At 42.9% G+C, this 22,829-nt stretch overlaps 1 protein-coding gene and 1 long non-coding RNA gene across 3 annotated transcripts in view; one reads left to right on the plus strand and one right to left on the minus strand.

The window, feature by feature from the left end:
• LOC308063321 overlaps window positions 1–18,825 on the minus strand; it is a 46,700-nt gene extending 27,875 nt beyond the window's left edge. The window contains exons 1-2 of one of the 2 annotated variants that reach the window (XR_013927919.1): window positions 12,323–18,825; window positions 1–1,292 (exon numbers count right to left, since the gene is read on the minus strand). The exon at window positions 1–1,292 is cut by the window's left edge and continues 27,875 nt beyond it. This is a non-coding gene — a long non-coding RNA (uncharacterized lncRNA). Of the gene's footprint in view, window positions 1,293–1,475; window positions 3,466–12,322 lie in introns of those variants that run through there. The other variant, XR_013927920.1, reaches the window with a different exon arrangement.
• Window positions 18,826–18,980: 155 nt separating this feature from the next.
• Window positions 18,981–22,829, plus strand: part of CUL1 (cullin 1) — a 53,899-nt gene continuing 50,050 nt past the window's right edge. The window contains exon 1 of the mRNA XM_080386082.1: window positions 18,981–19,114. The gene's annotated coding sequence lies outside the window, so the exon portion shown is untranslated. The remainder of the gene's footprint in view (window positions 19,115–22,829) is intronic.

Here is a 22,829-nt window from a genome sequence, read left to right on the forward strand (position 1 = left end):
TTCACCAGAACATTTCCAGTTGCTTACCTTCCTTCATCGGTGTCTAGGAGGTGGGTTGCTGGTACCCAGTTTTGCACCACAGAGGATCTCCACATGGTTTAAGGTGTTGAAGCCAACAGGCTGAACGGATGCATTCTTTAAAATAATGATACTGAGGATGACAGGTTTGGTTTTGTTTTAAAAGATGTCAACATTTTACATTCCAAATATTTTGCTGACAGTAAAATTGTTATATAAAAAGGTTTTTAATAGATTATTTTTTTTTATTAACAACAATGCAGGCGCTCTTGTTGTATAAACTTAAGGAGCAGTGGTTCTGGAACAAATTAACTGCAATCATTAAAATTAATAGGTTTGTTTTCTGTTCCCAAATCCAACTAAAATATAAGCATAGCAATTTCTACAGCACTTGGAAAGAAACTTAAGGAACCGAAGGCTCTGCGATACACACCATGATCAGCAAGAGCTTTTGTTGTACTCAAACTGGGACACGCTCATTTCTTTTAGCACTTTCTGTTGCCCTCAGCGTGCCAAGGGCTGGACCTCCCTGACTTGTGTCACAGACTGGATGGATAAGTGATATTATTTGCTAGGCAAATATTTCAAAGTCTTTGTGTAGTAAAGATAAAAATTTCTATTTTTTTATTGGAGAGCTTGGGGGTGTTGTAGGATGGAGTGATGGTGGCGGTGGAATAATTATTCATTTATTTATTTTTTTATTTTAGAAGTGTGGGGAGACATACTTGTATCCAAAACATTTTCGATACTTAGAAGAACTGAACTGAATTATTGCTGGGTGAGATAACATGATAGTTTTATTGAATTTTTAAAAGAACATTTCCATGAAAATGGTAGCTGAAATTGCTTATTTAACCTGGCATTTATTTGAAATGTTTAAACATTAATTTGTTCTCTGCTCTGAGTGTGTTTTCTTTTTTTTTCTGTTTTTTTTTTTTCTCCTTTAGGATAGGCTTCATAGCTAGTTATAACATACACCATTAGAACTGGGGAACTGGAAAGGCCAGTGTTAGATCTCGGACCACTCAAGCATGAGGATCATTTTGCAAAAAAACCTGGAATATCTTCTCTCTCCCTGGGCTCTTTCAGTTGAGAAGCATTCCAGATCTAACAGAACAGATATGTTTGCAGGGCTGTTGCCCGTAACCAATCGCCACTCACCACAGATGACGTTGCCACCTCTTCTGCTTAGCCAGACTTCGCTAGAACCACCATGCATCTGAAAACGCCAACGTGTAGCCGGACTTCAGGCTCTGCTGATGTCTCAAGTACTGCTGTGGGGCACAGAAGTGTGGAGACAGTCTGGGTTAATGCCTGTGGGTTGTTCCACCTCATTAAAAATTGTGATTTGCCTTCCCATTAGCAACTGGGGATATAGCATCACGACTGGTGTGAAGGGAAAGCAGCAGATGGGCAGGGGGGGCAGAGGAGGGGAGGGAAAAGGTTTGTCTGCGAACCTTCAAAACATGAGCTCGTGGGAATGTTAACATCTATGTGGAAACAGACACAAATGGATCAGTCTGGGCTTGTGTCTTGAAGAAGCCAGCTGTGGCCTTCCCAGTGAGCTGTGGCACATCTTCAGGGGTCAGAAATGCTGATGAAAAATTGGATGAAACATGCACACGTATACGTAAAATCTTGGGGCTCTTGGTATTTCTGCATTAACTTGTTAACATTACTTTTATTCCTGTTTGTAACATTCCAAAGAGAGGGAGCAAATCCAAACCCATGACATGTAACACACGGATTAAATCCTGCCAAGGCTTAGGGCAGCAATTAGATCGCTCTTCCCCGAGCTGGTCCTGCTGTCGTGTCCTCTGCTGGAGCTGAGCGCCGTCCGGAGGAGTTCAGGTTTGATTTATCCCTTGCCAACACTGTATTTATCATGGCAGTGTGAGGCCAGCAGTCACAGCCTGCCCCATGTTGCCTAGGTGTGACAGCATCCCTGGGATCTACCCTGCTTGGAATACTTGGGTCATTACAAAATAGTCCCGCCAGAAAAAACAAGTGCCTCAGAACAGGTATCAGGTTTATCCTCATAGCTGATGATCACATCTGGCTTACTCCAGTAATTTTCCATTTCTCAAACACAGCAAATGCAGCGATGGCTGCAAAAGAGAAAACCAGGCCAATTCAGTTTCTTTGTAGTGTTTTCTAAGCATTACTTGAATTGACTTAGATTAAACCCAAGGAATAAATTTATTCTTCCTGCTTTACAGTGAGGCTGACTAGAAAGATGGTTCAAATTAAGAGGGGGGGTTCTGACGTGTCAGTCTTTTTTTCACTCTCACCTCTCGTAATCCCACTCCTCCAGAACACTTAACCAGCCCAGGCAGTACCTGCTCCTGCTGCCCACTCCACCGCTGCTGCTGCCTGATGAACACGCCATCACTGAGCAGCCAGATTACATGCCACCCTGGAGGTGAACCCCCCTGCCTCTCCCCCTCCTCCTCCTCTTTGGGTAGGCTTCACCTAAGTCCCTGCTGAGCCCTGGAAAGGCAGCACCTCTTCTCCTGAGGTTGTGACATCGATGGTAGGAGAGTCCCCAATGAGCCTTGCTGCTCCTGTAGGGTTCTCCCCCTTACCCAAGCACCATCCTGCTCACGCCGGGCACCGGTGGCCCGAAGAGCAGCCCAGCAGCTAGCTGAAGGGCAAAAAGACTCAGCATCTGCTTCTCCTACAGCCCAAGCCAACCACCCCGCTTCTCCGGACCTTGCTCCTGCCAGTCATGGATAGACGTAGCCTTTTCACCATATTTTTGAGATCTGGGAAGGAATTTGGAGGAGTTATTTGTGCCAGTTCTAGGCAATGCCAAAAGAGGTCATGGCATACGCATAGTTTTAATCATAGATTTAATCTAGCTTTCAGGTGATACGGAGCTAAACTGAAAACAGGCCCAGCCACATCCTTGCTGGCCTCTGCCACGTCACTTTAGCTTCTGTAATCATACCTCTACAGGAATGCAAGCTGAAACAGAGCTTACAACAAAGACACCCTATGAAAATTTGGGCACGCCGCACTCAAAATGATTTGCCTGTTTGGATTTTGTAAAACTGTCCATAGTGCCACTGCACTAAATGGGATTAAAAAACCCAAGACTGACCTGTGGTTAATGAACAGAGTTGAAGTCTGGAAATCCCAGTTTTGGATGACTGCTCTCCCAGTTTTTCTACGCAACTTGTAGCAAGCTTTTGCAGATGAACATCTCAAAACTGACCACCTAACTTTAGCTACTCTAATAAAGTTGGGTGTTTGCCAGAGCCGCTGATTTTCCTTCCTGCATTTAAGCTGTGCAAAGACTGTGGGTTCACACAACCTCTGAAAGTCAGCCTGCTGTTTTTCTTTCTGGTTACTAAATTGAGATATAGCTGAGTACAGCCAGAAATTCAGCTTTGTGAACCTTGTTCTCTGTATGTTTCAATGAAATTTGCATGCTGTGAGAAATCTTACATACACTTGATATCCATTTAGGCTCTATATGCTTAAGTCCAGGAACAGGATTTTTGTGTGTGTGTTTTAACTGTAAAATGCAGCCATGGGTATTAACCTGATTCAACAAAGGCATCAATAAGTGTGTCTGTTACATTTCATATAACGCTTATCTTCTGTTTGAGGTTCTCCAAGATGAAAGAATTTTTGATCAATTGAAACTATCCCCTGAGCCTAGCCTTCATACACGCCAGTGATATTTTCTCTTTTTCATGTTCCAAGGATTGTCTTTCAGTCTTTGAAGTTAACCTGAACATTTTCTGTCATGTCCTGAGTGGTGTCATTCACAATTCGTAAAGTTAAAGCTCATGGGATAAAACAGACAGGAGACAGAGATAAAGGAAGTTTGGGAGGATAAGGGGCAGTAATAAGAAAAACACTGGTAACTGGGAAAGAGAAATACAAGTGAGTTAAATTGCAAAAGAATAATACTAAATTCCATAAGAGAAAGAAAATATCAGAGAGGAAATGTGTGGGAATGAAAAATATCCAGAAAATCAATTAGAAATGTCCAGCAACAGTTCTGTTTTCTTGTTTGTTTTTTCATTTGTTTGTCTGTTTTAATAGGAAATGTTTTTCAGCCTTAGAAAAATTTTAGGACTAAAAAATTGTGATAAAAAAACAACATTGGAGGATATGAAAAAGAAAGATTATTAAAGACAGACAGAAGAAAATGGAGGGAAGGGAAAAATAAAATATACACAGCAACTTTCATTACTTTTTAGACTTGTTGCGGTTTTTTATTATTTTTTTGCTGAGGAAGTTACCAGGAAAGACATCAGCACTTATTTAAAAGGACATGTTTACTACACAACTTAGCTGTAATGGTTTCTGAACTCCTCAGGTTTTCATCACTAAAATCCTCACTACTCAATACCTCTGAAGATCACAATATTAGAAAGTAATTGCAGCAGAACCTGTGATTACTGTGTAGCAATAATCAAGCAATTTTCCCCCCATGTCTTCTAAAATGCAGAAACATAAATTAATATTTTAAAATAATAATAATAGTATCTATTTATAATATTAATATTTAAAATAATGGTAATGCAGAATCGTAGTATTTTCTGTGGTAAGGTTACAATTTTTCAGCTGCTTCTGTTTCAAACAAAATTCCTTCCCTAGGCATATTTAACAGCTGTGCAGATGTCACTGTTTTCTTTAAACATAGTGAGCAGATCCTTCTGCTATATTCAGTATTAAAAGGCCTGTGATTTTAAATACCAGGTCCCTGCCCTGGAAGCGTGCTACAGTTCAGGCGAGGAGACAATTAGGTGTTACATCAACATGTACGTTCTCTGCGCTGCCTCCATCTACCAGCACATTGCTCATTAATGACTGTAATACATTTCTCCTCTGACTCACCATATTTTTCCAAACGCTTTCAGTACTGAAGGTTTCTCTGTTTTTTTACTTTTTTTTCCCCAGAGCAAATCCTATAGAACTGGTGAGGAAATGACAGAGGAGGGAATCGGCTCGTGCAGGTTTTTGAAAAGGAATTTATCTATTTCAACTTGCAAATCAAAAATTGGGTAGCATTTTTAACAGCAGGTCTGTACCTAACTTCTGTTTTAAGCAAGAGGAGGTAGGAACCTATGTGCTTTGGGAAATCTCTCTGTATACTTCCCTTTACCTTAGATACAAAAAATAGGATATTTAGGCTTTCGGGGTCCCTTGCAGTTTCACTTACAAAAAAAAACACCTCCCTGCAACATGGATGCACTTGCACAAAATTATCACCAAAAGATTCTTGGGTTCTCTCTTGTGAAGATCTTATACAATACACAGAAGTGCTCACATGCCTAGTTAGTTGTAACTGGTGGGGTGTTCCTGCTGTTGGTCTAGTTTGGTACATTGGTGGCTTTAAACTGACCAGCTGATTGCTTTTCGTTGAGACACCATTTTTGTAAAGAGCAAATTTTATACTTTATAGAAATTAATATCACACCTGCTACAGGCACTATGCATTTGACTCCTTCATTGATCAGTTTTTTTCTGGCACACACCCCTGAGTCAAGTCTTTTCAATCCGTCATGAGCTGCTGGAACAATTTACTTTATAAAGTCTGAACTTTCTACTAGCAACTCTCAAAGCTGCAGAGAAAAGGCAACAGCTGTAAGGAGCACACTGCAGCCAAAGACTACGCTCGTCATAAAGTCACAGAAGAATAATCTTACAAAGCTTCCGTGCTTTTTTCAAAAGCATCACATTTTCAAACCTGGAGCCATAAATCCTAGGCACTTCAGTAAAGCACCTTCAGTACTGAACACCTACAGCACACATGGGAACTTAGATTTTCTCAGGATCTCTAAAATTCAGTCTGCCTGTAATTTGGCTGCACAAATGCCGAGCGATATGCCTAACCCAGCCCTGAAAGGTTGTGCTGTGTGAGAGAGAATATGTTTCCAGGTTAGAAGCAGGCCATTTCAAAACCCTCCAGCTATACCGAAATATACTGAAATAGAAACTACGCTTGTTAAGAGCCGATTAGTGAAAAATTCCTTTCCTCTTCCTCCTCCTCAACCAATCCACTCTCTTTGGAAGGACAGACACCATCCGTTGTGGGCACCACTGACTAGCAATGGAGCAACATCAGTGCATTGATGACCACTTCAATTAAAATAGCCTGACAACCAGCTTATAGGAGCGACAGAGAGGGCAGGAGCCCCAGTTCTCCCTCATGCCCCCCCACTGTCCATGCACATCACTCGCAGCCTAATGGCACGTGTGGGCTACGCTACTTGTGCAGCCAGCGCTCAGCACCTACCCATCACCTCCTCCCGTTCCAGCACTGCTGCGTTTACAGCACAGCTTTTCTTTAGCAAGAATTTAATGACACTCATTGCTGGTGCCTAGAATTTGGAAGGCAGAAATGTCAAGGACAGCAAACAAAAATGACAGCCACCACACGTCCTTGAAGGAGATCACACAAACCTTCTGACCAGCCTCCCCAGCACAAAGCAGCCAAGGCACTAGCATCTCTAATTCACTTTACTTGTAACGCTTTGCAAAAACGACGGTCCAAATTGCATAGGGGAAAATCGTAAGGGTCTTTAACTCCTACTTTTAATTCAATTCTCAAAGCCTTAACAAGAAGGAATGAGGCTAAGATGGGACAGTTACAGTAATAATAATTACTTTCCCAGAGCTCCTTAAATCCATAAAAATTTAGAGGCCATTACAAAATGGGAATCACTTGACTTTACATGACCTTTATAAGGAAGGTATTGCTTTGAAAATGAATTTAAAAACTGATATATTAATCACTCTGTTAGGGGTTAGGATATTTTTACTGTTTATTTAAAGTAAACTGAGAACAGATTACCGTTCTGAACTAATGGGGGCTTTAATGATTGCTAGTTGACTGAGTCACTTAAAGAGCAAATGAAAAATTCTGGCTCATTAGAGATCAGTTTAATAAATATTTGGAGGAGAACTTGTAGTTCCTCCTCACAATGTTAGTTTCTGACTAAAAATGGTTTCATTTTGAAACTCAGAGCAATACAGAACCATACGTCAGAAAAATGAGGTGCAAGAACACAGGTTCACAACCTAAAAATACCTCTGGGTGTACTTTCTTCATTTGGACAATAGTTCTTCTGGAAATTTCTGGAGTAGGGTGTACTGTACTGATAAGCAAAGAACAGTTGTCTTTTGCTACTGAAAACAAATTTCCGTTGCCTTTCCAATATTAAATAATGGTATTTAGGATGTTTTAAATCAGATAGGAAGTTTTGCATGGTTATGCCAAAAAGCAACATTATTTAGCATCTCGAGCAAGCATGTTTCCACCAGCTTGTGTACGTAGAACCTCTTTTGTGGTGGAGCTTGGCTGCAGTGATATTTGACTTATTGTCAGGCACTGACCAACAAGGCTGATGTTAAATATTAGGTGAAACTAAGATGGCCCATGTGGGAAGCTAAGTTGCACTTAGCATTTTATTCACTTACATGTTCTAAAGTGTGGAAGATCTTCCAGTTTAGATAATCCATTGGACATGGGCTTTCATCTGCTTTATTTCAAATGCTTTCTTGGACATGGCAAGGTGTTGTAGTTTAACGCCAGCTGGTAACAGCTGCTTGTTCACTCCCCTCCCCGCCACCAAGAGGGATGGGGAGAAAAATTGGGAAGGAATGTAAAACTCGAGGGCTGAGATAAGAGAAATGTAATAATTGAAATAAAATAACAACAACAACAACAATAATAACACCAATTATCATTAAAAGAAAGGAGAAGGGAAGAGGAACAAAATCCAAAGGGAAGGGAGAAAAGAAACCAAGTGATGCACAACACATTGCTCACCCCCAGCTGAGCAATGCCCAGGCAAAGCCCGAGCAGCGACCTGCCCCTTTCACAGAACTCCCCTCAGTTTATATACTGAGCTATATATACTATATATACACACTAAATATACTATATATATACACACTATGTATACTATATATACTATATATATAATATATGTACTATATATGCTATACACACTGATATACTATGTATACATATATCAGTTTATATACTGAGCTATATACTGGGTTCTGTGGTATGGAATAGCCTTTTGGCTAGCTGGGGTCAGCTGCCCTGGCTGTGTCCCCTCCCATTCCTTGTGCCCCTCCAGCCCTCTCCCTGGCAGGGCCTGAGAAACTGAAAGGTCTTTGACTTATAGCATAAACATCACCCAGCAACAACTGAAAACATCAGTGCTATCAATACTGTTCTCACACCAGATCCAAAACACAGCACTGCACCAGCTACTGAGAAGAAAATTAAGCCTACCCCAGCTGAAACCAGGACACAAGGGCAAAAACAAAAGCCTGAGCAGTAAGACCAGCATTGTGCAGACCACCCTGGTAATCATTACTCCCAGTTTTATCATGTCGTCTTACACACCATGGAAACAAAAGGAACAATCAGCATCAGATTTGGTGGTTAGAACAGATGAAAAATAAGATTTCTCCAGTCTAGCACCTGGTCTGTGTTCAGCCTACAACTTTTCAGGTTGTGAATTAGCCATTCACGGTGTGTACTGGGAGGGTGGACAATGTATCCATGTGATTCACTGACCTGAATGCCACTAGAATTATTTTCAAATGTTTTCATATGTTGTTTCTTAGGGATTAGTTGCCTTGGGAATCGCTTGTATTATTTAACATTATTTTCCCTGCTGGCATAGCATGATCTTGCCAGATAGCCTTAAATGGTGCAGAGGTGGGGGTAGTGTACTTTTTGACCATCAGTCTGATACTCTGATTTAACAAAATTGCCATGATAATAAACATAAGTAATCCTTCCCCAGCATACAGCCAAGCCTGTGTCAAAGAATCAACATTGATGCTATCTTGTATCTTCAGCAGAAAAAAAATAAAGACATCAGGAACTCAAATCTGATCCAGACAGTGCCAAGGGGCATGTTCAGTGGCATAGCACTTACCCTGGAGATGGCATCTGGGCCCCAACACAACGTGCAGCTCATGACAAATCATTTAGTTTTGGTGTCTTACTATTGTACAAATGGAGTACACATGGTTCAGACAGACACGTGCACTAGGAATAATAATACTATTTAAGTGGAAATACCTTGTCTCCAGAACCCAATATATGAAAACAAAGGAAAATGAACACGTTTGCAGCTTTTGCGGGTGTCTTTGTGTGTTTATTTCTAAAGGGGGCAGACATGGTTTGGCAATGTTCTTAAGTAGATGGCGTTCTCAGCTGTCCCACATTTTAGTCAAGTTCAGAGCTATCACAATTTCTATGACAAATTTCAATGAGTGGAGGCATTGTTGCCTGTAATTATTGTTCAAGTGTACTTATAATGGCTTTCGGGAGCACCAGGTTTTTCACATACTAATACTGCTATTATTCATTTTATGCAGTCTTTTGTTTAGTGAAGAGATAAAAGTATTTATTATCCAGCAAAGCAGGCTATTTTGCAATGATATGTGGGAGACCCACTGTAAATTGCTGAACAAAAAAATCAAACATAATGACAAATAATCTAAAAGCATCAGTCACAAATAACACAATGTACTTCATTTATTTTAGCAACAGCAATTTTAATTCCTGCATAATTGACTTGTAAATTAGCTTCCTTTTCTAAAAAAAACCCGATGTACATCATCTGTTACTATCTGGGTTTAGTACTTGGCTATGAAAAAACACCAGAGAATTAGGGTAAAACTGGTTAATCGCTCTACTGAGTGTAAGTTTACCACTCTTTCCTTGCAGTGGCGTGAAGGCAGTTTTATTAGCCAACAGAATAGGTCTCCTAGCTATAAAAATTCATTAGGTTTTCTCAGACTTGTACCAAAAGGGAAGGGTGGGCTCTAGAAGTAAAGCAACAAGAAACAGTGACCTCCCTAACCAGGAGAAGGACCTTCGGCACTGGCTGGCATGTCCATTCATGGGCCTCGATGTCAGCCCCCTACCAACGGTCTCTTTACAGAAAGAGCAGTCGTCACAGCCTGTAACACCCCAGCAGCTGCTAGAGCTCCGGTCACTGTCCTGGTCACCCATGCACTCACACCACAGACATCAAAAGCAGGGACTTGCACAAGTTTCTGTGGCATAGGCTACATTTCAGAGAGCTTTTCAGGTATCATCTGCTTTCCCGACCATGCAAACCACTCCTCTTTTCACCATTCCTGCCAGCCTCTGTGTTACACTGATGCCATGCACTGGTATACGAAGATAATACATTAAAATTACTACAAATCATCCCCTTTGTCATTTTTGTAACGCTCTTTTTTTAACCTGTCAAGCTGGTGAGAAGTTGGTATAGAAATATTTCCTCTACCTATATTCTTCCACCAAAAAACTCCACAGCAAGACCTAAACCATAAGCTTTAAGTGTTATAAACTCGGAAGTATCACAGCACTGAAGGAAAGTCACAAGCTTGTCAGCACCTAAGTATCTTATGAGCAATCTCCTACAATGCTCCCCGCTAGAAACCTTCCTGCTTGGAGGAATTCCGTAAACAGTGGCTAAACCCAATACTGGTCAGGGAGAAACTAACTCTCCCACAAGAGCACGTGTGCTGTGAAGCATCTAAAAGGGATCAAATCAAGGAAAGTGAGCCTTGGGAGGTCTGAAGTTTCAGCCTCAGTAAGCATGCAGGAAGGACAAACTCATGTGAAATCTGCTGAGAGTGAGACACTGAGCTGTGACTTGCAGGAGCAGTGTGCCTCTCTGAGATTTCTCTTCCTTGTTCTCCTCCCCTCAGGTAGGAATATTGTGAGAAACAATTTCACAAGTTAAGCCCAAAAAGCAGTGTTCCAGTATGAAAAATGTACATGCAAACGATCACTTTGCTTCAATATACATCGTGTCCGTGAACAGCTGCCTTTACATACATCACAAAATATCAAACCACTGCAGAAAACAAACTAAAGGAATAAATCTTTTACTAAGCCTCAATGTAACATCACTGTAACATAAAAAGCAGGTTAGCTGATACTAAAAAAAAAAAAAAAATAAAGAGAGAGAAGCACAACCAAGGTTGTATTTCAGTCTGTAAAAACTCCTACAAAGAAAATGTTCTAACAAGTTACACCAATTCAGAGTCTAGGATCTCAGGCCCAAGAGAAACCTTCAGGCCAATGAAGACGATGACGGAAAATGAACAGGCTCAGTGAGTGATTTGCCACAGTACACAGCAGAGGCATTAGCAGAAAGAGACCATTTATGATCAAAAGCTTTTAATCTAGAAATGATTAAGAAGAGAAAAAAAACTACCACTATCTTCTTTTCATTATGAATTCCCAAAGCAGACATGTGCCTTTAGATGTGTGAACATTTATTCTTACTTCTGCAATTTGAAATACCTTAAAGTTGGGAAGAAGGGGGAGATTTGCCCACCTTCCATCCAAAGAGACCTAATTTGTCTTTCCTCTGGATGGGCAATGGTGCTCCACTTACAATCTTGTGATGCTAAACTGCATGAAGTCTCTGCACTATCCTTGAGATTAGAACTATTATAAGTGGTCAGGCAGTTGGACTAGATGATGGTTGTAGGTCCCTTTAACTGAACTATTCTATTCTAGTGCTGGAATTCACTCTGCTGCAAACCTCTGAAGCAATCAGTCATTCAGGTGAAAGATACCTGGCAGAGAAGAGCAAAATCAGAAGTCAAGGACAGCTACTGTCCTGTGCTTTTCTTGGTGATACAGCCAGCCAAGAGAGTTTGACAGTAGTAACGCTGGCCTGTGGCTATAAAAGAAGCAGCAGATTAACCAAAAGTTACCATATTTGTGCAGCATTCTTAGACTGCCTTTTTATTAAATATATACATCTGGCACCACTTGTCTTCCAAATGTGGAGACTGGTCTTCCGTGTGAAGAAAAATGTGATCTCTGCAAAATGTTTTTTACTTCTGGCAAACGTTCGCAGCACAAGAAGCAGTAGAGCACTGGATACCATCTGCCACTGTTTGATTCTTTTGGACACCTTTGAATCTGGAAGCATAGGTAATCTCTCTTCTCAGTTTATACAAACATTCATGACAGAAAGTGAGCCCAAGACTGATTTACTAGCAACAATGGACAATCCCGAAACTCAAATATTCTACTCGACAGAAAAGCTGTAGAAATTGGTAGCCTCTTCACACTACGTTCAAATACTGTACACAACCATATATCCCTTTCCCAAACACTTTGTTTTATATTTCCTGTATCTTAGCTTGCAAGCCCCCCAAGGCAAAACCATGCCTGCTGCCTCTCGCTAGTTCAAGCAACAGAGGTTCTCAGAGCAAGGGAGTAAACTGTGCTCAGCTGAAAAGCAGGAATAAAGCTTTAAAACGGGCAACCATCACTTACAAGCCAAGCCAAACATTCTTGACCAAAACATGGAGGAAAATGGATCTGCCAGAAAAAGTAAGAGATGTTCAATACAGCCATGCAACCTTCACCAAATACAAGTATTAATACCACAGTACAGGATCATACAGAAACAGCTAGGCATTACTAGCAGTGATTGTATTACTTCCTCAAGTCTATGCTGTCAAAGCGACCAATAATTGGCAGAGCTGATTGCTACATTGCTACTCATTAAGACCAACAAACCAGCACAGACATAGCTGATACACCTTAAGCACGTAATCTCACTTTTGTTTCGTTTTGAGACTCTCCATCTGACATTAGGCATGGAAATTGAAAGACCCAAGAGGAGGATATTTGGGTGTTTTGGAGAGGTAATGCATATGAATAATGAAGATTACAGCCAGCGTGTATTCCTTAAGTCAGCCTTCATAACACTGCTTTTTCTCTTAGCACTTACAACAATCCTTGCTGGTTTTGGCAAATGTATTAGCTGGGGGGGGAGAAAAAAAAAAAAAAAAAGGCGGCAGCTGTAGTTTAGTAATCTTAAACTATTAGCAAATTTGAAACTACATGCAGGAGGTCCTGTCTCCCAGCTGAATGGCATAATAGCTTCCCACTATTTTCCACTTCTGTAAAGCACAGTAAGGCTCATGATACTACAATCAAAGCTTACTGCTACATGGGAAGAGCATTCTCCTGCTAAACGAGGCAAACTTACAGATCCCCCTTAAAGGAAGAAAAAAATGAGCACAATGCTCTCACTCTGATAGAAAAGAAAACAGAACTCAGTTTCTAGTGCTCATAGACAAACTTTCCTTTCAGGTCAAATGAAATGCTTTGTGTCAAACAAACTGATGATTGAGGAGGGGAAGTGGGACAGAAAACGAGAGGAAAGAACAACATACAGAGCTTTTTCAGCTGAAAAAAAATTGAAAAATTGCATCTGCCATGATCTGTAATAATTTTTCAAAACAATTATCCACACAGACCTTCTTCTAAAACATAAAATTACTAGTAAGAATTCCATCTAAAAAGTAATTCAAAGCATTCTGCCTTGACTTGGTTAAAGCCAGATTCAAATACAAAACCCTTTGAGGGCCTAGAGAGAATAAGGCTTCTATGAAGGCAGTTAGGTTAGGTAATGGGCAAAACTTTGTCTCATTTCACAGTGAATAGAGAATAGTTTTCATTGGCTTCTAGTGGTAAGTTTGGTGACACCAGATACAAAAGAAAGCTTTGAAACATCTTTTTAAGACAAAAACAGTAGGAAAACATTTTAAGATGCTTCCTGGAGGTAGAAGAACATCATTGTGATAATCCAGTTTATGAGAATGTATGAGATGTACAGAAAATCTCTTCTGGTACATGCTCTCAATACATAAAAAGACTGAAAGTTGGCCTCTGATTCTCCCAGATATTTGGAAACGTTATTGAATCAGATGCCATTGAGACTTGAGGATGTATGACTGAGTACCCAGTATTCTATGAAGGAAGATGAAAAAACCCATGCATTAAGGGGTCTTTACCCACTGTGTAAATGCAGAGTATCCTGGAAACTCTGAGCCTCTTTAGCAGGTTGCAAGATAAATTTCAAACACATTCTGACTTGTAGCAAGAAAATTCTTTACTCAAGCATGCACAACCTCCACAGAAGTTTGACTGACCACCTTTTGCTGAACCTCATTATTTTCACTCAGGCATTCTCACTTATGCTTTGGGATAGATTTTTATGTGTGTGAGAGGTGCTCAATATATATACAGTCACTTCAGTTTAAATCCATCATATTCATATACAGCTTTCTTCCCAATACAAAAAAATCCAGACCTGAGGGCACCTCTCAGCTATATTACCTGTGAAATTTTGGCTTTCAGGCTCCAAAGAATGGATTTGAGAGTAAGTCTAATAGCATTTGGCTCTATTAAATTTCTCAGGAACCTTGATATGTTCTCAAGAGTGAAGAAAGTGTGCTGTGTTCAACATTAACAGCTGGCAACAAGTACAAAACAGGCTTCCAGACATCCACCCTTCCTCGTGGCAGATTTGAGTGCGTGATTCAGAGATGTTGGTGCTGCCTGCCTCTGCACAGAACTAAAATTGCTTTTGGACTATGGGAATTCTTTACACCCAGGGGTCTGAGTATTTCAATTACACTACTCCCTGGTGCTCAGGGAGTTCCTTTCCATAAAGAAGGAAACTATTGTAACATGCTGGCATCAAATTTAATGAAAACCCATAGGCTTAAAAGCAGATGCTAGCAGGCCCACCTTCACGTCACCAAATCCCTAACTCCATCAGGCTCTATCTATCCAGCACATTGTTGCAGAAAACCAAAACAAAATAAACCCTCTAACTGAGTTTAGGAAACACCACTCCAAGTTCTTTGCATGTTTACCAGGAGATTTATCAGGCTAGGGAAGACAGTTGCAGTCCCCTACATATTAGCACTGCCAAAAGCAAAGGGAATGCTCCGGTTGCACACCTCCAACTTGCCTGCACAGCAAAGTCTGTGCCATCAGCTCAGCACTAAGTCTACTCTCAAGTGACTTTTTCAGACCAGTAGTTTACTAAATCCCCTCCTTCCCTTCTCCACCTAGCTTGTATAGCCTGATAACCTCTTCCAATTTTAGCAGATCCCATTTAACAAATTCATTTTAGTTTCACAAGCCTTCCCCTCAGAGTACCATTTTTCCAGATTTTTTAAAGTGCAAGATTAGAAGTTAAAGCTGTACATATTTGGTGATTTTCTGTATCTAGATGTATACTGAAGGCCAAATTATCCAACAATAACTTACTTTGCAGCTCTATTATATTATTGCCCCAAGCAAATCATATTAGCATTTTCTTAGTCCCCATAGCACCTGAAGAATTTTCTTGGCAGGAATTAAGTAGCGGTCTCCCTTCATCGCTTTCACTGACTGGTTGCATACTTATAAATAAGCATTGGACTAAGTAAACTAAATGAAAATAATACTAGTTAATGTTCTTATACCTTTAAGAAAAGTCAGATGCACAAATCAGAGTTCTACTTGATATAAAAATTTGTTAAAACACATGGAGCACTGAGAACATTTGGTAGTTACATTTAGTTACAGTTTGTAACGTAACACTAAAACTGCCACAATTCATTAGATGAATGTATTTGTTAGTGAAAAGCACATTGGTTAGGGTGTGTATAACTCCTGTATTTTAATGGAAGTTGTAGTGCACAGTTTTATTATCTAGAATTGTTTTGGAAGAGTCATTTTCATTTTGCGAGCCCACTGAGCGTAACTGAAGGAATTCAAAATACGAAGTACATTACCTCTGATTAAGAAGCATGAATACACTCGGGCATCTCTGTAGCATAGTCTTTACACTAACTTTTAGGACAGATACAAGTCTCTGCTGTTATTTGTCTTCTGATCACGTAACTCTGTGAGCACTCTGGCATCTCTGAGAACTTTACATCCAGGCTAGCTACTGTCATACAGGAGTTTCCTTTATCTAGAACTTCAAAATTATTATTTACAAGCTGAAGTCTAATACAGTATCATGTTGGTTTTTTGGTTGTTTTTTTTCTCTTTTGGGTCAGTATCATAATCAAATAAATATTTGTTTATATTCAGGCTGGCTGTGGTTTATATATGATGTCACCATGTGGTGTGTTTGATTGCATTCACTGGTTTTGCATATCTTAGAGAGTAAATTCCAAAAAGCAGATTTCTCATGTTGTTCAGTTAAACACTTTGGCTATATGATCTCTCTCTCTCTCTGGGATTTTTTGCTTTTTTGTTTTGCCAGCCTGAGTCACTGGTGTACTAGCAGCACAACCGAACTCATAATTGATAAGAATGTGGCAAAAAATCTGGTTAACATCTATCCTTATTCTGTCCTCCTGGACATATTGAAGGGATGACAGAGTTACCATTTTCAGACTATCACTGTAGATATAACTAGCAGGGGAAGTATTCCTCCCCATCTGTCCAGCCTCTGATGGTAGTAATAAACTAACAGCCACTGCACCTCTGTGTCTTCGAATGACTCAGGCTTTTCCTCTTTGCCAGCGAAGCTTCCTACTTGCATTGACAGCAAACATTCTGATGATAATTTCCTTGCTTGCTGATTCATTGCCGTTGCAACAAGTCCGAAACCTGCTAGTTACTTTCAAAACAGGCCCCTCTCAGCAGCACTGCGAACGAACTTACTTCAGTAAAAACAGAGTGGCTTTCTCTCATCAAGTCTGTCCTTGAAATTTTGGCTGCCTCAGTCCCTAGGGAAAGCTGCTCTCCTTTGATGTAAAGTACATCAATTCCATTTGATAATTTAAAATGCAATAGCCATCCTGCTATGAGTAATTTTGTAATATTTATTTTGGTGTTCAATTCCCTTTTCTCTCTGTGACCACTTATCCTGATACTGGAATTCTTTCAGTTGGTGTATGAATGAGCCATGTTATGTGCCATGTCTAAATCGTCTCATGAGAATTTTTTCAGGGCCTACCTTTTCAGTGCCAAGCTACCACCATCATGAGTACAATCAACCAGAGAACTGTGACTTGCCTCTTTAAAAGTGTACGCAAACCATAACGTAACCTTAGGGAGAAAAAAGAAACAAACTTCCAACACTCTAAGCTGTCAGATCTCAAGCTTGTACTGCAGTTAATCACAAAAGCAAAAAACCCAGGCTAGTGCAAGATGGTGTCAATTCAGAACTTCCCTCTTCCTGTATTTTCTTCCCTTCCTGTAATTTCCACTTTCCTTGCTTATCCATGGCTCTGTTGTCCTCTTGTAGTAGGATTTTAAAACAGTGATGGCTTTACCTCTGTGTCAATAGAACTTTGGTAAAACATGGCATTAAAACCTACCTTTCAAGTCTGAAAAATCAGCCCATATTTTTTTATGGTCAGTACACCCTCCTTTGGATTTGGTTCCCATCTCCCACAGATCATTTTGTTTGCCCTCACTCTCCCCAGTCTTTAACACACGGTGCAGAACTGGCCATGCTGATGCAGCATCCAGCATGACAAACACAAACTCTCCTCTAGCACAACTCACATATGTGAGCAAGCCAGAAATTTTGTCATGCCTAGGACTGGTATTTGCAAAATATGTCTACATGGGCAAAATTAATATACGCATTGTGATGCCACCCGGCCGACTGAGACGCTGTCCCTGCTACACATTAAACCTGTTCCTCAGAAGGTGCTTCTCCAGTGCTTAGCCAGCATTGCTTCATTAGAAGGGCTGTGTCAATGACTTTGCTTGTGTCCACTTCAGTAGGCTGTGCTGTAGTAAGGCATTATTATACAGGGAAATAATTTTTCAAGCACTTAGGTGACTAAGGGCCATTAGCTTTGAGAAGGCCAATTTTAAAAAATGGTGTGCAGCTGGTGTAGCCAGGATGCAGGTGAAGCATTTCTTCCTGTTGCTTCCCTGTTTCTCTTTCCTATGAAGCTACTGCATTTTCTGGGTTGAACTCTTTATACTAATCTAAAGGATAAGAACTTTTCACGACCTTACTTGAGTTGCTTTAAATGTATTCTGGTATAATTCAGATCAGAATCCGAATTCATTGTGGCAGGGTTTGTGAGTACTGTGCAGAGAACCTCGACACAGCACAATACCAAAGGATACACGACTGTATGTCTTTTCCTTTGCAGCACAGCTCCAGCAATGTAATTCCACAGTCCTCAGGAATAAATAAGACAGGACTGACTGCAAGACATTACTTCTCTGAAACCTATCTTAACTGTGGTATGATTTTGTTTCATCGATTTCATACCGTTGCAAAGAAAAAATAACTGGCCCACTTTCAATCACATAAAAGTGATGCAAATATGCTGGACCTTTGTATTTTATCGTCATAAATTGAAGTGACCTACACTAGGTATTTTTGCTTAGATTTGTCCGTAGATGGCAAATAGGTTCATGTAACTACTTCTCCTTCAACCAGCTGGACCCAATACCTTCACAACCACCTATCTTCCAACCGGCTCCCAGCGGGACAACACAACTCCCTTTCCAATCCCTACCCTGATCTCTCTGCAGCGTCGCTTTTCACGTTTTCTTATGAATCTGAAATTCACCATCACAGAGAGATTTCCAGCAGCGCTCTTGGGACAGCTGCACTTTCATCACCGCCAAGTTTCCAGCGCGACGTTCACCGGGCAGTCCCTACGGCCCTGCAGCCGGTTTGCCGCTCGCTCGGCGGGGACAAGCCGCCGGCGCCGTGCCGTGCCGCCTGCCGGGGCTGCGGGGCAGGCCGCAGAGCCCCGCTTCCCACGGAACACCCAAGACGCAGGGCAGTCTTATCGTGTCTCATGGTGTTGACCTGACCCACCCCACAGCAGTTCTGGCACTGGGCTAACGCCGGAGGGTCACAGCCACGACCCCTGGGGCAGGGCAGGGGCCTGGCGGCCGAGGGGAGATGGCGGTCGCCCCCTTGCCGGCCGGGCCCCGACCTGCCCCGCTCCTTTCCTGAAGGACGACGGAGGCGGCCGGGCTCGGGTCCCCCCCAGCACGCTCCGCAGCGCCCCTCGCCCGTCCGCAGGGGAAGGGAGGGCAGCGGGCGGGCGGGCGGACCCCCCCGGCGCGAGCAGCCGCAGCCCCGGACCCCCCGCGCCTCTCCGCAGGGCCTGGCCGCGCCAAGGGCCGAGAGCCGGGAGCCGGGGCGGAGCGGGCGGCGAGGGGCGGTGCCTCCGCGCTTGCCGGGCCGCGCTGGGGGGAGGCGGCGGCGGCGGCAGATCCGGGCCTGGCGGAGGCGGAAGGGGCGGGCGGACGCGGCCTGACTCTGCGGGACGCGCGATGCTGGTGAGTGCGGGGAGGCCGCGGCGTTGTGTCGCAGCGAGGCCGGCTCGGGCCCAGCCCGGGAGGAAGCGGCCCCGCTGGACTGAGGCCGCGCGGGCCTCGGCGCAGCGGGACCCGGCACCGAGTCCTGGCACGGGGCGCGGGAGAAGGGGAGGCCGGGCCCGGCCCGCCCGCCTGCCCGCCCGCCTTTCTTCTCCCGGGCGCGCACCTGGCCGCGGAGCGCGGCGGGCGGCGGGATCTGTTGGCCGCCCGCTCCCCGGTGCGGCGCCAGGAGCCGCGGGCCGGGCCGGGCCGGGGAGGCCGCTAACTGCGCACTCGGCACGCATCGCCCCCGTGGGGGCGGGAGCCCGCCCCGCCGGCCGCCCCGCTGCCCCGCCGGCTCTGCCCGCCGGCCGGCCTGCGCGCCCCTGCCGCCTTCCCCCCGCCGTGCCCGCCCGGCCCTCCCTTCCGCCTGCCCGCCTTCCCCCGGGACCCTGGGCCCCGTACGGCCGGGGCCGCCTCGGTGCCTGCGCTTGCCTTCGCTCCCGCCCCGCGGGCTTGGAGCCCCCGGGCCCGTCCCGCCGCGGCCCCGCACCCTGCCCCCGTCCCCGGCCTGCCCGCCCTCGCCGCCCCGGGCCTGCTCGTCCCAAGCCTCTGCTCGCTCTCTGTGAGCTTTCCTCCGTCACCTCTTCAGCTCTGTTTTCGGCTCCGTGCTTGCCTCCTGTCCTCCACGGCCTTCTCTGTGCCGTCTCCGTTCCCCTTTTTGTATCCCAGCCATCCCCAGAGCCCGAGTGGCACTCGGGTCTGTCCAGGAGCTGCTGGGTTGTGTGTAGAGGGATCTCTCTGTGTCCCCAGTACCGTCGTGTCAGCTGGGGGATGCCCCTCGCAGCTCCTCCTCGTCACCTTCTCTAGGTTTCTCTCATTGTCAAGGACTGTGCAGCAGGCTTTTGCCCTTGTTGCCACCCACTGCTGTGGCCTCGCCAGAGAAGGTGCCCCCTGTAACCTTTTCTGTGTCTGTTTTCCATATTTGTTGCCTCCATCCACTTGCCCTGCCGGTTTTTGTCATTGCAAATAATCACCTTGTTTCCTGATAACTTTGCCACTGAAAGCTAACTCTGTCCTTACTGGGATCCTTTTCCCTCTTGTTCCCTCTTTGAGTCACGTATCACCATCATTATCCCCCTACTACCTTTCCCCATTCAGGTTTTCGCTCCCAGTAACTGTTTTCTTCCCCGTGTTTTTTGCCCTTCTGATCTTATTCTCCTGTCATTAAAACCTTTGTTGTCATCTTGCCTCATACTTTCCACATACTCCTTTTCCTTTGTAGGCTCACGTGCTGTCTCCCCCACTTTGTATTTAAACCCGCCAGCTGTGCCTTTGAGGAGAAAGGAATTTAATGCTGTGTTATCTGTATACTTGTCAGCGCTAAGAGGATATAGTTTATTTACTTGTTTTACCTTATTTTGTTTCCTTTTGTTTTGTTACTGACTTCCTCAACAACCTTTCCCCCAGCATATGTGTTCATATGTAATCATACACCTCCCCTCTAATACATACACATACCCTGATGCTAGTCTGGGGAAAAAATGAGTCTGTCTTGGAAATCCTTTTGGCAGGACTAGGAGGAGGGATGGTCCATGGGTATCAGAAATACCTAGTGGCTGTGTAACTTAAATTAGGCCAAGTATTGTTTGTAATAGTATCTTGTGGATTGGTACTTAGCTGATACGGAGTGTGTTCGGGATGCATCCTCTTTGGGGAATTCATAAGATACTTCATAGGTACCATGGTGCATAGTTTTTACTCCAGAGGTGCTTGTGGTGAACTGCTGTAATGTTGTGTATCTATGGTTAGGTGTCTTGTGTTGCACTGACACTTTTTGTCTCTGCTGCCGACTCTGCTAGAAAGAAGTCTTTTTCCCTCTACTTTGTGGCTTTTCTTGTGTCTCAGTATTTGTTGCCCAACTTCTTATTTTATGTCTTTCTTAGTTGTTTTGGTTCTTAAGATTGGTTACATTTCACAGTCGCATCATCACCAGGTATTTGAGGTGCAGTTGAAACACTGGATGTAGCTGTCCCATGGAGGAGTAATTTATACACCTAACTAGAATCCAGGTTCGGTGCCTAGTGTTAACAGCTTATTTCTTAAGCTGAGTACACACAGATCCTAGTAACTCAACAGCAGCTCAGAGCAACTAAACTAGGCTTCTGATCTGAATTACCCCTCTGGAGGAAACTTTCCATTGCCTATACAGGGATTGTGTGGAGAACAGTTCCTTAGTTCAGGTGCCTAAATTAGGCATATGCACCCTGTTCCTTGGCTGAAATTTAACTAAACAATTCTTCCACCTTAGTCCTTTTTACACTGGTTTGAACTTGTCTTATAACTTGGGCCTGTTAGACTGCTGGCATGAGAAAAGTGTATTGCTGTAGTTCAAATAATTTGATTTAAGCTAAATTGTTTCTCAGATTTATTTGGATACTGATTTGGGGGTGGCTTTTTTTTTTAATTTAGCTTATTCTTAGTCTTGGTGCAAGCTCTTACATTCTAGCTGTATTGTTAAAGCAATACTGAGTCCTTTGAGAAAGTTACCTCAGATGTTCAGCTTAAAAAGTGTTTTCTTACAACTTGTGTGTTAAGATCTCAGAATACCGCTTTTCACCTGTTGCATTTCTCAGGTAGTGCCTAGTTTTGTGTAGTCACAATTATTTCAGTAGGGCCCAGCTTAATGATGAGTCACATCTTGGGCGTCAGTGGTTGTGTGAATTGGATATGCCTGGAGTCTTCTCTCTTGGCATTGCAGTTCGGGTTTTTTTGTGATTTTTTTATTATTATTATTATTTATTTTATAGTGGATGAAACAGCTTTAAAGATGTCCCACTGGCTTTAATACCACTATCAACATCAAAAATTTGTATCCTGAATGTGAAGTGAGCGGGTTTGTCCCAGTAAGAGGTTGTCAGTGTGTTACAGGTGGATACCAATATCACTGCACTTTTCAACCAGGATTTTCCAACTCACCAAGGACAGAATCAAATTAAAGTGTAAGGTGGCTGGATCAGTGCTGTGCTTTTGTACTTCCCATGCTGTCCAACAGGGTCTGTCTGTGTGCATGAGGAAGAAAATGGGGTAGGTGTCCCAGTTGGATGGACATGCCAGGAGGATGTGCACAGGCAGTGCCAGCAGCCTGCAGCTTGACAGTCTTCTTGCTGGACAGAGCTGGATGAAAGAAGAATGTGGAAAAATTTGGTCTTGGAAGTTCTGCATGTGCTTTAGGAATGCATGAACTTGCGTTAGATGGACTACTTTAGGTGCTAGCATTTTATTATTTTTTTTGCAAGGGTAAACTGATAAATATTGTATAAACTAATAAATACTGTATTTTTCAAGATAATCTCCATGTAAAGAAGTTGTTGGAACCAACATTTGGAGGCCTAGGTAAAAGTTGTAACCTATACAGCATGCAAACTTAAACTATTTTATTTTTTTAAAATAGTCAATGAGACACTTGTGTTTCCCTTACTGGTTAAAGGAGAGTTTTCAGTAAGGAAAAGGCAAGAAAATGTAATGGTTGGAAAATTAGAGAGCTGTTGAGCTTGTCTATATAATAAACTTCCTATTTTATTTTAAGAGTTGTAGCTTTTTTGATGGAAGAACTACTACAGATTGAATATTGATGTTTCTACAACACTGCTGTTCAGACATGTTACAGACATGATTTGGTAATAAAATTGTCTTG

This window comes from Falco punctatus, assembly GCF_963210335.1.
Source record: "Falco punctatus genome assembly, chromosome: 4".
Lineage (NCBI taxonomy): Eukaryota > Metazoa > Chordata > Aves > Falconiformes > Falconidae > Falco > Falco punctatus.